Here is a 19271-nt window from a genome sequence, read left to right as displayed (position 1 = left end):
GTTTTATATATGACATCGAACTGACAAAGTTGTTTAAGGGAAACAATATAAGCCTGAACTAGGAATGTTACAGAATGCAACAATCACATTCTGAACAAATAGTATTAAATTGACAATAATCACTCAGTTTAACCTTTGCTGATTATACAAAATATAATGTTGCAATTTAAATCTAATAACTTTCAATATATGCCATAAAATTGCAATTTATAAATATGGAAAGGGAATCTGTAATCATTAATCACAATAAGTATTTTTTTTGTTTTTAACCTATAATTTCACTCATTTAATAAGAAGAAATGACAGATATGAAAATCCTTATGTGTAGGAAATGTGGGGAAGAGGGATGCACTGATAATAAAAATGTACTAACTTTCATTAATGTTTACATAAAGCAAACTTGATGCTTTAAGTAAGTTAGCAACAAACAAAGTGATTACTTAAATGCTGGCAATGAAATACAACTTCTGATATATCCAGTAAAACACATTGTATTATAAACATTAGGTATAAATATCATTACCATCTATTTATATTAAGTAATAAGTTTTGAAACACTTCATCAATAAGGGTGAATATGTTAAATAACTGTGCGCTATAATCTTTTACTGAGGTTTTATGTATGATACATCCTACTTTACTATGATTGAATTGCTTGTCATCTATCTTTCATTTAAATATTAATTGCTTATACAATAAGTAGACATTTACATTGTATTAGAATTCTGTCTAATCTACAATAGTACTATATCTGTTCAAAATAATATAAATATTGCTTATTCCTATTACAGATATTATCCATATGATAATTCAATTTATTGAGCTCAGATGTTCTGGACTGACAAAGTATGAATGATAATTTGATGGCCTTAGGTTTATCCATCAGATGAGGAATGATTTTCATTCCATGGCTAGTGTGGATCTTAATTTTGTTAACATTGATTAATTTAAATTTATTTCACAAAAACATTTTTTAGTATGCCTGACCAAAACATTACTTTATTGGTAAACACTCAAAGTATAAAACTGATAATTTCCTTTAAAAGCTCAAACATATACTTTATAGCTATCAGAGGAAAATGTTTAATAGTCACAATAAAACAAAAAAATACATAGTCTAAATAACCTAAGATGGATTTAACTTTATTATCTTTAAATACCAATGGCATAAACAATCCTAGCAAGAGATCAAATCTACTGAAATATTTAAAACTGAACAAAGTACAACTTGTCTTCCTTCAAGAAACTCATTTCAAAACAAATGACAATTGCACATGGAATCCTAAGGAATATATGATATTGGCACAATCCACTTATAAAACAAAGAGAAAAGGGGTAACAATTTTATGGAAAACAAATGTGATTAACCCAGAAATCATTTATAAGTATTAAGATAAAGAAGGCCTTATGGAATTAGTAATAGTTAAATAGAATAACAGAATATGGACACTAGCCAATATATACTGGTTCCCAGGTATTGGAACAGGAACTGTTAAAAAACACTTGGATTTTATTTCCAATAATTATAAATGCAACTTAATATTAAGAGGAGATTTTAACTGCATATTTTATATTTCTGAAACTACAAATAAAAGACTGATGTGTATATCTGCTGTATCAAAAGCTTTAAACAAGTGGGTAGCATCATTTCATCTTGTAGATACTTTCAAATTTAAAGAATATAAATTGTTGTTGTTTTCCCATCAAGATCACAGATTTGTTACCCAAACTATAATAGATAAAATATTTGCTACCCATTGCTTACACTCTAAAACTTCAAAATGGGTACAAACCATTACTTTAACTCCAGAATTCCAGCATATATAACTAAAATTAAAGAGTTCAAACTCTGGTTATTATCTGAATTACAGTTCTTCTTAGAAATTAATTACATCACAGTGATAAATAAAATAATTATATGAGACTCATTAAAAGCTTACATATATTGTAAAACCCTAACTTGATATAAAAAAATCAGAGAATGGGATTCTGAATTATTAGATCTACAATCCAAACTTTTGTCAGTAAAAGCTGAAAAAAATCAAAATCCTTTGAGATGAAAAAAAAAGTAGAAGTATTAAACAACAAATACAACAAATTTTTAACACATAAAACTAGTTTAGCTTTAGAAAAACTAAAAATTAAAACCTTGGCCACTTCTCCAAAATATCTACATAATTTATCCACAAGAATCAAAATACAACCAAAAGCTAATAGCATTAAAAGTATATTCTATGAAAAGAAAGGAAAAAATGTCTCGGATATAGGTGACAATCTTGATGCCTATAGAAATCAGTATATGGAAAATTTCCAAAAAGAAAATATACATATCAATCAATTAAATCTAGATGAAAAATGTTCTAATTTAAAAAAAAAACAGAACAATTAAAACTAGACCTGCAAGCACCCATATCCTACAAAGAAATTACAGATACAATAAAAGAAGGTAAAAATAATAAATCTCCAGGTATAGATGGTATAATTATGGAAATATATAAACTTTTTCCTTCAAAGATATTATTCCTCTTCCATAAACTCTATTAGAAATTCAGTCACAAGCTTTAATAATACCCACTTGGAGATATTCCTTAATCACACCAATCCTAAAGTAAAACAAATCTCCAAACCTCTCTACCTCATATATACCTATATCATTATTAAATAATGACTATAAGATATTTATGACAATATTAACTAACAGAATGAAAATACCATTAGCTGAAACAATAAATAATGATCAAACTGGATTTATATATCATAGACACACACATGACAATATTAAAATGATAATTTCTGTTATAGATTATGTTAAAGAAAATAAAGAAACACTCATAATTGGCTTAGATATAGAGAAAGCCTTTGATTCCCTAAATTGGGACTATTTATTCAAAATCCTAATGCTATTTGAATTTCCTGCATCCTTTGTTCTTCTCCTAAAGAATATATATACAAATAATTTAGCTTATGTCAAGTTATGTCCGTTTACCTCTGAATCTATACATATAACAAAAGGCCCTAAACAAGGATGTCCCATGTCACCAATTCTATTTGCTCTGGCTATTGAAATATTGGCAGGTTCAATTCATAACAATATAAAAATCAAAGGAATAGATGTTTTTGAACAACACAATTCTAAAGTAATGCTATTTGCTAATGACATATTACTAACATTATCTAAAACAAAAGAGACATTAGAAGAATTAGATATATTGATTGACAAATTTCACATGACTTCAGGATTCCATTTCAATAAATCAAAATCAAAATTTTTATTTTTAAATAAAACAAGAACTGCAGACTAAGGGGGATCACATCATAGGGAAACACAAATCTACCTTAAAATATGTAGGAATTGAGTTATGCAAGGATAATAATGCATTAGTCTATGAAAACTACAATAACATCATCAACAAAATTAAAATCTCTGTGGAAAATTGGAACAAAATAGTGTTAACATTTGAAGATAGACTACAGTTAATAAAAATGGTTTTACTGCCCAACATCCTACATATAGCCTTGGCAATACAACTGTTACCAGAAAGGAATATACTTAAAGAAATAAATGCATGCCTATTAAAATTTTTATGGTTTCCCAAAAGAAAAAAAATAGCTTTAATACATCATATCAGACCATGGAGACAGGGAGGATTAAACTTTTCTGATATAGAAACATATATAAAATCATCAATATCTAAAACAATCTCAGATTGGATAAGTCCAAATTACTCTGCAAATTGGAAAGAATTACTAACTGTAATATCAATAAATGAATTTGATTTACAAAAAAAAAATCAAATAACAGATAAAAACAATTTGCCATGGCACATATGTATTAGTATGCAATATAACATAACTAAACCCACTAAAACTCGTATGATTAATTATTACATTGACTCATTTAGGAAAATTATTAATGCAAATATAGATTTAAAAATCTGGTTTGATCTTTTAACACCATTTATAGTCACAAAGAACTTTACACATAAAATATACAGAGAAATGATTCATTTCTGGGAATAGAAAGGATTTGTTTGTTGGCTCCAATGTATCAAAGAACTAAACATTTTAGATATGCAAGTAATAAAAACAACATATACAATTATACAACAGGACTGGCTAACTTTAGAGAGTATTCTGTCATATTTGCAAGATTTAAGTAGAATAATTAACAATTCTTCATTTAACGAAATACCTAAATTTACTAAATACATATATGAAATAATATATAATGACTGACACGGGAAAGAGTATTTCAAAATTTAAAAAAACATTGATAAACCATAAAACAACACCCAAAACATCATATTGGAAATATACAAGAAATGGACATTCAATACAGTTAATTGAAGATATTAAAACAAATATCCTACTATCAATAAAATATATATCCTTTACACAATACTGGAAAGTTTTTAATTGGAAATGCTTGCACAGAGCATTCTTAACCCCAGACAGAATCAGTAAAATTAGTTATTCCATAAAAGGAATATTTTGGAGATATAAATAAGTACACAATGCAGACTGAAACCACATTTTCTTTGATTGTGTTAAAATTAACCCATTTTGGAATAGTATTAATAACTTTCTACAAGCTTTATTTAATGAATCATTTTATTTAACTAAAGCTCTTGTATTATTAAATGTGAACGAAGGACGTCATTTGAATAGGTCAAACATGTATCTAGTATGGACTATACTTGCAATTTCAAGGAAATGTATAACAAGAAGATGGAATATAAACACAATACCAAACTTCTTCAGCCTACTGAAGACCACAGCATTATTGGAAATTGAAACTAAAGAACTAAGAATTTATCCAAAGCCATTTATCAACAACCCTTGGGGAAAATTCTTATCACTGATTGACACTACACAATAATTGATCAGACACTCTGATAATGGATTGGACATACTTATAAAGTAACTGTATACATTAAGATCTGTTATAGTGTCAGGCTAATGTAAATAGTGTACATAGTTATTTAAGATGTTCTGTATAAATACTATAGAATTCATTCAAATCTATTTGAAAAATAAACAAAAATTTTGAGGAAAAGTTCCATGTCCTTTTTTTCCAAAGGAAGCATCTCATTGAGGTTTCCCCCATGAAATGTAGCTTATGTTTTAAAATATATTACTAAATAATCTTACTGCAGTGAGGACTTCATTTAATTCTGCAATCCTGGTCACCTAATGTAAGATGACAATTAATGAAATATACATTTAGGCAGGGTTTAAAATACGGCTGAACATACATGCAAATCAACACAAAATCTTGAGTAGGATATAAAAAAAATATGTTTGATGATATGCAAGTAGGCCCTTGATCTAAAATAACAATACGTTAAATTGGAGATAATGTAATATTAATGGAAAGGCATAATGTACAAAAATAGAAATTATTTAATGTAGTTCTTTTTGTCAATACTGTCTACCATGAACAAAGTTATATATTAGGTGCATACATGTGCATAAGTGCACACATACCCACTACACATAAAAGTCTTTAACTAAAAGTAATAAAACAGTAGATTTTTAAGTTTAGTTTAACATGACAATTACATTATTCACAGAATAGCATATATAATAAAATGTATATGTAGCAGCCACAGTCATATTACTATCACATATTTCTTGTCACATCTGTTACAAGTAATATGAGAATGCATTATGAGTTAGTCATTCTTGTACTCTTTTTTTGTTTTCAGTAAAGTGTGAAGTAACAGCAAAAGATGTTCCTTTCCTTAGCCATACGTCTGATCTGAAAAATGCAGAATTCATTTTTAATTCCTTCAAAATTTTACTCAGCAGGATGCAGATTTCTGACAGCAAACATCAGCTGCTTAGAATTAAAAACACACACACACACACATATATATATATATATATATATATATATATATATATATATATATATATATTTATATATATATATATAAGATTTCTAATTTGATAATGTACCTTTTTGTTGATTAAGTTTGAAACATAGTAACATTTACACAGTTTTATATATATAAAAATATGGACTTTGTTTTTGGTCATATATTCAGTATTATTATGATCAGATTTTAGTCTTTAACCAGCATGCAATTAATTATTTATTTTTTACATATTACTATATATTTTTTATGTGTCTATATTTAGCTAAATATCTTAGTTCTTACAGTAAATTTATGTCATTATCACATATTATACATTTTCAGTTTTGCCCTAGTAGCTTTTTAAAATGTGATTTTTTACTATAACATTTACACATGTTATACATATATATTTAATGTTATTTATAAATTGAGTATTATGTACTTAACATTGTAACATTTTAGAGCAGGTTTCATACTGTTTAAATATTGTACTTTTATCTGGTTTTATTTTTATTGGTTGATTGAATGACTAATTGATAATTAACTACAAGCTATATAAGCATCAGTTTTATGTTGTTCTGGGTCTGAAGAAGGTGGAATATTTTTACCACTGAAAGTGCTTACCATATTAAAATTTTTAGTTGCTTTAGCATTACGTTATTCGTATTTGCTTATTTCAGCTTTCTCCTACCATTCAACTCGTTTTTCTTTTGACTTTTATATATATATATATATATATATATATATATATATATATATATATATATTTGTGTGTGTGTGTGTGTGTGTGTGTGAGTGTGTGTGATTGTAGACAGCATAGTACCTACCTAACAGTTATGATTTCTCTCTCAAGTCACATGGAGCTCTAATTCGATTATCATCTGAGATACCTACTCTGGGCAGTTTGCATGCTTTGCCTTTTTGATGTGGGCTTCTGTCAGGGTTTTCAGTTTCCACACACATTCCAAAAAACATGCTATCAGGTTGCTAGACATTGCTAACTTGTCCCAGTTGTACTTCTGAGTGTAGTTGCTTAAATGCCTTACTGCATACTGAGGGCTGAGATGGACTTGTGTTTCATCCAGGGCTGGCTCTTGACATGCACTTGTTGCTAGAAAAGGCTCTGACCACTTGTCACCTTAGATTGGATGAAAGGCTGTTTAGAAAATGGATTGATGGATGTGCTGATGTCTAGCCTAGGGGTGTAAAATTAATTAAGATACTGTCACAGTATAATGACATCATATGAGATATTCTCTTCTGAAGATGGAATGTAATCATTTCAGTCTATTTTTTTATATCTGAAATATTTCACACTTTTCTTTCTAGTGCACTGCTGATCACTGCAGGCTGAGGGCACATTGGTTAAAGCCACCGTATATACCAAATATTTTTTTCACTCAATACAGCTACCCTTTCTCCCAATACTGTGCTGAAAGAGAAACCAGTTGCATAGTTGGCTTTCACTGAACTGAATTGTAACTGTTAACTGTGATTGTTAACACAAAAGTCATTTGTAAATCAAAAAGTGACTGGTATAGCAAGTGAAGGCTGTCATGTTAAATATTAGTTTTGCCCTTTTAAAACCTCCAGTATAGCTCTATTGCTCTGGGGACATTAGCGAACACAGCAACGGCTAGTATTACCAATAAGCACTCTCAGCACAACAATGACATCTCAAAATGCTGTTGCAATACTTCCTCAATGACCACTAAAGTAAATGACTTTGAATGTCCTTACAATTAAGCTGGAAGGCACTTAAGCATAGTGCTTTGTTGTGAGTGAGTTTAAAAGATATCTTCTGACCTTTATGACAAGTGCTTATTAAGTAATAATTTACAGAAGCAAATGTTAGGGTCCAGACTACAGCTTTTAGAAATGTGATAATGCTGTAAAAGAAGTTAGTTATCTTCAGTGTTCCTTTACATTTTAATAGGCAGCTTGCGTTTTACAACATAGGTGGAGAGTTTTTGAAGATTTATAACAGTATTGTTCATTTAATCCTGTACTAGACTCTCTCAGTTTGAATAGAAGACATAACCCAAGTTCTTTATTTCTTTATTTATTTATTTTACAGTTTGTTTACGGGGATAGTCCATTGGGCCAAGAAGAGCCCATTTTCAATTGAGTCCTGGGGAGAAAAGCTCCATGAACAACAATATAATATGAAGACAATGCATTTACATTTATGTAATACTATTGAAGAACGATGGTATTACACAACATGACAAAAAAATCCATGACTGCAGTGAAAATACAGTCAAAAAAGCAAAAGGTAAAATTACACACACACACACACACACACACACACACACACACACACACACACACACACACACACACACACACACACACACATAAATAAGTCAATTAAAATAAGAAAAATCCATTGGTGCATATTCCTGTTAGATTTGCTACAATGTGAAATAACACAGGGTTGACATTACAGTTTTACATAAAATCTTAGCAGGGTTAAATTAGAATATGAAGACTGGAATTGGGAGGGTGGTGTAATGGTTAAGATGTTTGCCTTACAAACACAAGGTTCAGGGTTCACGTTTCACAAAGAATAACTGGCTAGGCTTAAAATGGCTTGCAAGGGCAGTTAGCCTAATACTAATCTATGAACCTAAGAATCTATGAAGAAGTGTTAATTGTTGAATGTAAGAAGGGTGGGACAATAAGAAAAAAAAAAAGTAGAGCAAGAGTAGGAATAAATGGGAAAAATGAAGATGGTTGTAGTCAGAGAAGCTCAGTATGATGAAGAGAAAAAAAGTAAAAGAGTGTGAGAAATGGAGAAAAAGAGGTGAGACGTGGGACTTCAGCAGAAGGATATCATAGGCAAACATTTTTGAGCAACACAAAATGTTGATATTTCTCTCTCTAAGAAAACAGCACTTAATAAATGCAGTAAGACTTTTGTGAAGTAGCTTACTGATAGCATGATGGATGTTTAGGTCAAAAATGTTAGCAATTTGTCAGGGTATGGTTATATATAGATACACACAATACATAACGTGAAAATAAGAAACAAACACAAATGCATTATAGCACTTGTCTTACTCTGTGCAGCTCTCAGAGGGTGAAGAATTGTACATGGCCCATGGTGGTGCCAAAATGGTAAATATGATTAAAAACGATGTGGGATAATAGGCCAATTGCTGAAGTGATCGGAGACAGTGTGTGAGTCTAAGGGATGTCAGTGGACTGTTTCATTTATTACACAATGTTTGTGTCTTTCGGCTTTTCCTGGTTAGGGGTCACCACAGCGGAACTCTGATCAGCTAATAATTGGCAGTTGATTTTTACATACCGGCTTGCCAGGCCTGACGCACAACCTTCAACGAAGGTACACCCATTCACGCATGTCTCCACGCAGAAGACGCTCTAGCTGAGAATCGAACCGGACAGCGTCTTTACTGTGAGGCGACAACGCTACCGCAGCACCACCACCGCGGGTCATTTATTACACAATAAATAAATAAATAAATAAATAGGAGGGATTGTTTTCTTTAACTTATGCAAAAATAATATCAGAGAGGATCACTCAGTATCAAACCAAAAGCAGCAGCAGGAGACTGTGCATTCCAACTCTGTTAGCTCTATGGGAGAAAAAATGTTTTCCTTATTATATGAATATGGTACCACTGTATGAGACATCTATCAGAGGTCCTAAATGGGAAAGCTGGCAAGAGAAAATCTGAAAACCTTCAACAACATTTTTTCTGGTCTGGTTTGGAAAACATGAAACATCCGTAGTGCAAGTGTGTATAGAAAATGAAAATGGATATTTATTGTCATGTTCTGTGTAGTACTATTCTAATTAAGATTACCAATGGGCATAGAATCATAGACTGGCAGGGAAAATTACTCACATATCTTAGTCTGTAATCATACCATCATGTAGTACTGCTTACCGCTACTGGTGCAAAGACTTTTTTGAGGAGCCTAGACTTGCAATAAGCCTCTTTTTCTTGACAGAAACTGAAACCATTTGGCTTTTGCCATGCTGTCATTGATACAACAAGCAGACTATATGACTGTAGCAGGAAAGAGAAAAAGTTATCCTAGGTGCCTCTTCTCTGTAGTGTGGAAGTAGCAAATGAGGAACCCTATGCTACTGAAACACCTCTTAACTTGCATGTGCATATATAAGTGTGTGTGTCCACATGTGTTACTCCAGCTATGGCTACAAGGATACAGTTTAGCATCTCTCTGTTAGAGTAATGCACCAACAAGATGACAATTAATTTTCTAGCAGGACAGCAAATTTAAATTTAATTTCTGGTAAATGCTTCAGAATGATTATACTTTGTAATCGTAGTTAGCAATATTTTAGGACAACACAGAATATCTTGGATATTAGACTCACTCATTGAAAAGTTTTATAACCACATTGAATTGTGTGTTATGTAAGTGTGAATGAAAGCAGAGAACATGAGAAGAAACAGAGGATTCTGGGTATGGATCACTGGGTGAGACAGTTGACATGAATCAGACAGCAGCCTAATTAAATAATGGAAGGTACCCAGTCAAGAGCAGAGCTCTTCCTAAAATGGAAGCCAAACAGCTATTTTTATCAATATGTAGTATTGTCTTCTGTAAGGAAAATGCAGACTAAATCTGCAGATATTCTTCTCGTAGGGATGAAGCCTCTGTTCACAGGTAATTACTAGGTATGCAGTCTAAATGCTAAGGTTAAGAAAGTGATCCTTGGATACTGCCTTAAGGGTTGAATATGTTACTCTAAGTTCCTGAGGCAGTTCGGTCCATCCAGTTGGAATATATAAGCTAAGGACTCAAATCACCTATTTTTGATTTAATGTATTTTTACGAGTTCCAGTCTGCTGATCTCTTCCTTCTAAAGGTAGTGCACCACTGAAGTAAATTATGAATGATAGGGCAAGTCTCTTTATAAATTCATTTGTAAGCAGACGGCAGATGTGGATACCTTTGTTTCTTTTCTAGGGATATACACTGTAGTAGATAATTGCTGCAGTGAATACTGGTAGTGTTTTGTTTGCTTTAGTTTTAGCTATTTTATTGTAGGCAGACATTAAGCTGATTAAACAGATTTTTCAGGATTTTCTTTGACTACAGTATCATATCTTTAGCAGAAGTAATGCAGAACTACCCCTGTTCTGGGCTCAAGCAGTAGAACGTTAGTAATCCTATATAGTTCCCCAAGTTTTTTGTAGAGGTCTTTCATTGTAATGTTCTCATGTTCGCAGAAGTAAAGCTGTAACTCTAGAGGGCTTACATAATGGCTGCTACTTCTAGGAGTCCTGATGATTCTTTAAGTATTTGATCATGAAGATGAGAAATCATGGCACATCCTTGTTAAAAGAATATAATTAATTTCATCTTGTTTTTATTTATTATTAGACTACTCAGGATAATCCACTAGTTAAGTAGACTGCTCAGGATAATCCACTAGTTAAGTAGACTACTCAGGATAATCCACTAGTTAAGTAGACTACTCAGGATAATCCACTAGTTAAGTAGAATGACACTTCTTTTTAAGTTGAGAAATGAGGGCTGGGAACTGCTTAGCCATGTGTTCCAGTGAATGGCCATCAGTGTACTGTATTAGCTTGATGTATTTTATATGTAACTGCATAATGTGTGTAGTAAATATGTTTAATAATAATGGCCCAGAGATGGCCATATCTTTCAACCTCTTAGCACAAGAAATCCTCAAAAAAGCCTGACATAATGGGGGGCAACCTCTTAGCACAAAAAATCCTGACAAAGCCTGACATAATGGGGGAACAAAGGCCCCAAAATAGGGATGCATTTTAAATATTGCTCTTATAAACTTAGAAAGTTGCTAGAATAACAGGATTTTGAGTGTGCATTTTCAGAAGGATATGAAATCTGAAACTGAAATGCATTTCATTATTTAGTGACTGTAATCCTTAGCTTATCCCAGTGATTTGTCAAAAAAAAACTAAATTTTTATAAGGAAAATACCAAAAATGTGAATACAAAATCTGGACATTTTGGGAAAATCTGTACAGTTGAGAGGTATGCGCCACCCCCCCCCCCCACCCATATTACATCTATTGTTTGATGTGAATGAGCAGTAGAGTTTACACTGCCTGTAGAACATCTGTAAAACTGCAGGATAACCTACGTGTTTTAATCTGAAGAAGAGTAAGTGATGATTTACTTCACGGAAAGTCTTGATAAAGTCCAAGACAATGGCTACAAAAAAATAAGACCTTTATGTCTGAGGATAACACTGATCTACCAGCTTGAGTGAGGCAGTTTCAGTACTGTGGCTTGGATAAAATCCACGTAGAACAAAGTAATTAACTTATCTACATTTGGATAATTTGTAACGTGTGTGTGTGTGTGTGTGTGTGTGTGTGTGTGTGTGTGTGTGTGTGTGTGTGTGTGCGCGTAACATAATAGAGTATTTTAGACGGTGAGCTAAGTATTGTTATGTGTAATAAATTGCAGTACTACACTGTTCCATGTACTGTATATTACATAGAACAGTAAGGTTTAAACTAGGACACATTGAGGAGTCAAGCCTGAGAAACAGTCTGTTTGAACAAAATAACCTACAACAAATATTCACCCCTGCCTTCATCCTGGGGTTTTTCGAGTCTAAGCATGTAATTTGCCAGCTGTTTTGTTACTTGGGTTATATAGTTAATAAAGGTATTTAGAAGACATTTTGATAGTGTTGAATAACACCAGAGAGTGATGGGATTTACTGTACATACTCTGCATACCACGTGACACAGAAATAATTTTTTGGTCTGACCTGCCCTGCCCTTCTGTCTTGTAGTACATGTCATTTGTGTCACATTACTTTGTAACATGATAGTACAGGCACGTATAACTAGCTCTTTTGTTTTCTCAAGTTCCAGAATGCATTCTGTCATTTGCTAGTTTCAGACAACAAAACCTAGTAGTGAAGAAATTTAGTTTTCCAGCCTTAAGGGTAGTAAACACTTTTTTTAAGGAAGAACAATCTAAAAAATGGGGAAATCCAATTGTACAGGAACTATAATAGCATATGATGTGCTCAAATAAACTGTTTTCATAAATCCTAATGTGAGATCCATGTTAAAGATCACCTAACATTCTTATTAAAAACAAGAAATCAGGATTTAAGCTGGTATTGCTTGTTTAACCCATGGTTCATTCAGTAAAAACAAAAGATGAGAGCTTTCACTCTTGTAATTTATTATTAACCTGTAAATTATCTGCAGCCTCAGCAACTGATAGGTATACTTGCAAATCTCATTTATCACTGTCCTGGTATACTCCCATAGCACCAAAACTGCATCTTCTAAAGTCTTAACTCAAGCTTTTTACGCTGTAACCTGTACATAACTTAACTACCGGCCTACCAACTGCTCTGTAACACAACAATTCTCAACATATCCAGATCTCAGCATCCTCTCACTGTAAACTCTCAGTTAACCAGAACTCAAGCAACCAGAAAAAAAAAAAAAATAGAAGAAATACGATACAATTTTCATGAGTTGCCCTTTCTGCCCCCCCCCCCCCCCTGCAGAAACATACCTTACATTTTTAGAGTTTGGGTTTTAAAAGGAAGATAAGAATAAATTCCTTCTCTCCCCAACCTAAGAGCAGGTCAAACCAAACAAATAGTATAGGGTACAGTATTAGTCAGGCCTATTTTTAATAGTAACTCTCAAGCAACCAGAAACTATAGTTATCCAGCATCTACCAATCCCCATGGGTGCCGGCTAACCGAGAGTTTATTGTATTTTTTTTTCCATTGCATTTAGCAAGCTTGTACTGTGTACTTTACTTTATCTAAATTTCAGTGTCCTCCCACTGTAACCATGCTGAGAAGTGTAAACAGTTTTTTGATTGTTGTAATTTCCTTTATTATACTCACTTTATAGCAGAGCTTTTCTCCCTGGGCCTTCGCTGAAAAAAGGGCTTCTGCTCAGTCGGACACTCCCGGCCAACAAATGTCAAATAAAATAAATAAATAAAATTGTCAGAGCTTCATCAGATCTAAGTTATGCATATAAGAAACAAGTAGTTCAAACCAGCCATGTCACAGCCATGTCAGACTTCAAACCAGTTACAAGTGACATCCCACAAGGCTCAGTCCTGGGATCTCTCTTGTTCGGTATATATTTCTCGGAGGTACAGGCCAACAGGGAAGGACTGTGACTGACCAAGTTCGCAGATGACTGCAAACTGGGCGCCACAATCGACTCTCCAGCCGACACAAGCATCCTCCAAAAGGGCCTCATAGAAACAGACAACTGGTGCCAGAGCCATTGCCTCAAGCTGAACGCCAAAAAGTGTATAGTCATTCCCTTTGGCAAAAACAAAGTGCCCACAAATTACCACATAGGTGGTAATCCATTAAGTACGGAAGAAGTAATTAGGGACCTGGGGACCCAAGTTGATAGCAATCTCTCATTTGACAACCATGTGGCCAAGGTGGTTAGAAAAACATTTTATATAGCCCACCTAATCATGAAGGTATGCACATCTAGATCAGGGGAGGTCATCGTGCCTCTTTACTCATCCCTCATCAGGCCCATAATTGAGTACAATGCCCCTTTTGGGATGTACCTTACCAGACACCTGCAGCAACTGGAAAGACCCCAAAAGTACCTCACCAAGAGGATCAAAGGGCTCAAACAGATGCCATATGCTGCCCGGTTAAAGAAACTCCAGCTCTACTCAGTGGTATACCGCCTGCTCAGAGGCGATCTGTGCCTGACGTATAAAGCCATGTCCAACCCAGAATTAATGGACATGCTGCACCTCAGAAAATCCAAATCCCATCGAGTTACGCGCTCGAGAAACTTGAACCTCAGCACTGAAATAAATAGGACATGCTGGAGGGACAGATTCATAACCCAGAGGCTCTCTTCACTCTGGAATAAAATCCCAGTCCAGGTTAGGCAGAGTCCCTCATTGACTCTCTTCAAGAGGAATCTTGATGAGTGGATGGGAGATCGTAGGTTTATCCCAGGTATCACTTCTGTGTCACTGTTAGACAGAGGCACAGTATACTAACCTCAAAAAAGGGCATAGCAAAATTAATTTAAAATGGGTGGCGAAAGCCAAACACACTCTGGCTAGGCTTATAAATGCCCTAGGGCAGATAGCCTAGTATGAACCTATGAACCTATGAACCTAAACAACTCCTTAAGGAACACCTAGCAAAACACTGGCTTTGCTCCTGCCATACTCCTGACTAGGACACCTACTATTACCCTAGACTAGCTCATTCTCACAGCTACAGTTATTAACTGCTGAAGGCTAACTTGGTTCAGCACTCTGTTTCAGTTAGCAATGTAAACGCATATACTGCTTTGTCTTATAACTGTTATGGAGACTGTATTGCTTTTTCTTGACAATACTATTAAGTCATGCTGTTAATTTCATCTCAAACTGTGCCAATTTTGTTAAACTTTACTTTACTGATTTTGCTTTCTACATTGTTAATTTAATTAATATGTGTTCAACTTGATGGTTCAATACTCTCTATTTGTATGTATTGGAGCTTTTTTCTCAGGGCCTCCGCTGAAAATGGGCCTCAGACCCAATCAGACATTACCCGGTTAACAAATGAAATAAATAAATAAAAATAAAATAAATATATGCTTTTCAATTTACCACAAAAAAAACATATAAATTACAGTGAAGGCAATACAAAAGCATATAAACAGATCACATTCAGTGAGAGTGATTGGAACACTCGTACATACTTAGCTTGGATTTGTATTGTGATTGGTGCTGTATACTCTAAGCAAGTACACAGCCACTGTGGATCCATCAGTGTGATGGATATAGTGGCAATTAATGTTAACATCTAGTCCGGTATTTATGTTATGTTACTATAGTAAATAATAATCAAACAGATGGCAGTGGGACTCACTTCTGTGTGAAATACTATGATGCTGGAGGGGAGGAGCATGGGGGTTATCTGAACTCAAAAAAGGATTATGCTGCTAAGGGTAGAGGTGTAATTAGAACTTAGCAACTATGTGTGATTCGAGAAGTATTTGAGAAAATAGAATAAAGTTAAGTGACCTCAGGGGTGGTACCACACCAAGCTAAAAGAAACAAGTGTGAAGATGTGTATGTGTGTGTTAAAATTCCTAGTCTCAGACCATACAGGGGAGGGAAAATGGTAAGGGTCAGAGATGGGCCATACAAAAGGACAGAGTCAAGACAAATCAAAACTATTATGTTAACTGCATGTGCAAATGCTTAAACACAAACACACAAATATCTGTGTGTGTGTGTGTGTGTGTGTGTGTGTGTGTGTGTGTGTGTGTGTGTATATATATATATATATATATATATATATATATATATATATATATATATGTATACACACACACACACACATACATGCATGCATATATATCCATATCTACACACACGAGCAGAGTAGTGAAAGTTCCCCGATGATCTGGCCACATTTCCCCTAGTAATCCAAATACCATCTCAGTTCTCCCCTGGAAAGAGACTACTAGCCTAGTTGGACTAATATGGTCAACAAAGGATAAATAGATTTAGAACTGCACCATATCTGCTAAAGTCAGGGCTCAAAATGATAGCTAGAAGTCCCTCAATTTTGCTGGATTCATACACAGACTGATGGAAGGCTGTTTAATACATCTAGTGTCATTGGACAAACTAGGTTTTCATGGTATCTTGAAGTCATTCCCACTCATTGTTTTCAATTGACAGCCACTCTTTCTTCAGAAATTCAGTTTTCTAAAAGAAGGTTCCTTGTGGCTCTTGTTTTGTTTAGAAAAATCCCATCAAATCCTTTTTCCAGTGTGAGCAGCAGTGTAGGATTCCAATAATATTTTCCTACATAAATTGTGGACAGCCAAACCCAAACTATCCTTGCAGGGTATGGGTCTCCAGAAGTGTGCAGTATGTCGTAAGTTAGGTTTTAAGCACTGTCTGCACAGAAAGTTTCATTTCTGATTCCTAATAGTGAGTCTTCTCAGCACCCCAGACCTCAAACTGCTTCACTGTCTTCTCATTGATTTTCTTTCCCTTCTCTGCCTTAAGTCATTTGAATTTCCTCTAGGTCTTATTCGCTTTTTTACAAAAAATATGTAACATATCATAATGTGTGTGTTCTCTAGATTCATTGCCAATATATAATCCTCTGGAGACTTTCCTCTTCTGATCTCTACTATTTTACATTCATACATGAAAATGAAGTTTTCCTACATCTGACTGCATTTTCCTAAAAAGGGAAAACCTCTGCCTGTGTGTTTGTGTGAGGGTGGGGGGGGGGGGGCAAGCAAAATTAAAAATGTCTGTGAAGCGCTGACCTATAGACACTGCTAGACTCCATCTAGCTCAAAGTACAGTAGTAAGAAGATGATAATGAAGAATGCTGGACATTTTGTAAGTACGGATCTGAAATAGTGAAATACATGATTAAACAATCTGACAAGAGTTTTCTTTTGCTCAATGACCATATTGAGCAGTCCAGCATTATTTTTAATTAGGAGAGCTAAATAAATTGATAGACAAACAGATAAATAATTAGACAAACATTTTGTTCTTATGTAAGTCAGCATTAGTTTTACTTAGCTAAATACACAGATAAAAGATAAATAGAGAGAAGGCAGATAGACAGCTGGGTAGAGGGACTGACAGACAGTGAGTCAAAGGGATTCATTAGTAATGTTTGTAAGAGAGGTTACCACACCTATTAACTTCCTTGTGACTACTTTTTTAGGATGGAAAGTGGTGATTAAGGGGGGTGCCAGCCTCCCCTACAATCTCCAGAAACTGTCTGAATGTTATAGCAGCAGATGCCAAACAGGGCCACCATTCTAATATTCTGACATACCCAGTAAGAACATGTACCCATATGCCTTTGATTGAAAATCATAGATAGTAAACTATGTGTTTGTTCAATCTATATTTTGTTGTAACTTGCATTTGTAAACTTATCAGATGATATATTTTTTTATTTTGGTATCAAAAGGCTCAAAGTCTTTCCTGGGAACACAACCTATTTTTTACACCATTCTAGAACGTTTGCTAAGTCCAATTCCACCTTACTTCCACATCATATCTATCTATCGAGAGAAAGACTGGGAGAAGGAGAGAGATACAGTACTTTAAACCTTACAGGAATACACCTGGGTTGCATCATTTGCACCATTTTATTGGTAAATATAAAATTAAGCTGCTTTTCCAGACCAACATTTTTAAAGGGTATTTTAAACATTTTAATATCACTAACATTCACAAGAGTAAGAATGCAGTGGTAATGGGCATCTCTTTTTTCATTTGGGAGTATTTTAACCCTAGTGTCATCTAAGTTTACATCAAACCAAACTTTAATTGTTGAAGAAATACATAAAGTAATGATTTATATTTTAGGCCTATTAAAGTGTAAAGTTGGAATGGAAGTCAAAGGTTTGCCCATCAAGCACCGTTAATTTGACAGCCCTGGCCTGGTTAAGGGACTGGAGCAGATCTGTGCAGAACAAGTTCAACCAAGTGAAACGTGTGACAGATTTTTTTTTTCCAAATATAATGTTTATTTCTTTTCATAAAAGAGAAATACAAAAAATAATATATATAAAAGAAAACCATAAAACCAACACATATATAAGCATTACCAAGTATGACAATAAGAAGTTGGCTGTGTACACATGTGGATGTCTGACAAATGGTTGGCCAATAATTGATGGTTGCTGTCAGAATATAGAGAAGTTGGCTGTCACATGCCAGACCTCTCAGGAAACACGCTTAAGTAATATCTGTCATTCTATTCATGGTTTTACTTTGTATGGCCAATATGTACACTCTGTCGCTGAGTTTGGGCCCGTGTCCCTCATTATTAATGGCTATGGCCTGAATTCCTGCTGGAGGGTGTTGACAGGTATGGCAATGAGGTATGAATGTCAACAAACAGTGACCTAGCCAGAGTACATCAGGGACCGTCAGAGATACCTTTACAATGTCTGAACTATTTCTGTGTGACATTCACAGACTAAGAGGAGCTGAATAACAGTACATCATGTGATATTACAGCTGTGTCCACCATTACTTTCTGTCAGTATGTCTAACTCATAATCCACTAGGTTTTGTACAGGAGCTGACCATTGTAGGAGGGAGTAAGAGGGCTAGAGCTGTGATTTGATTCAAAGTAGGCACAGTTGTGATGCATGCCTGTAGCTGCTGGACAGCAGAGCATCACCAACATGTCATTCCCATACATGTACTACAGGCCTGCTGTTGTAATCCCTATTCCCTATGCCTTCATTCTCCCATCTGCATCCCATTATCTGAGGACATGTATTACATAACTGGTAGAGTGATGTAATCCTTTTGTGAACACATCCTCAGCAAACAGCTTGCTAAATCGTAGTCTGTCTTGGAAAAGCAACATACAGACCTGTT

The sequence above is a fragment of the Protopterus annectens genome, chromosome 4.part1, assembly GCF_019279795.1.
Source record: "Protopterus annectens isolate FY-2018-M chromosome 4.part1, PAN1.0, whole genome shotgun sequence".
Classification (NCBI taxonomy): domain Eukaryota; kingdom Metazoa; phylum Chordata; order Ceratodontiformes; family Protopteridae; genus Protopterus; species Protopterus annectens.
This window is presented reverse-complemented; position numbering follows the sequence as displayed.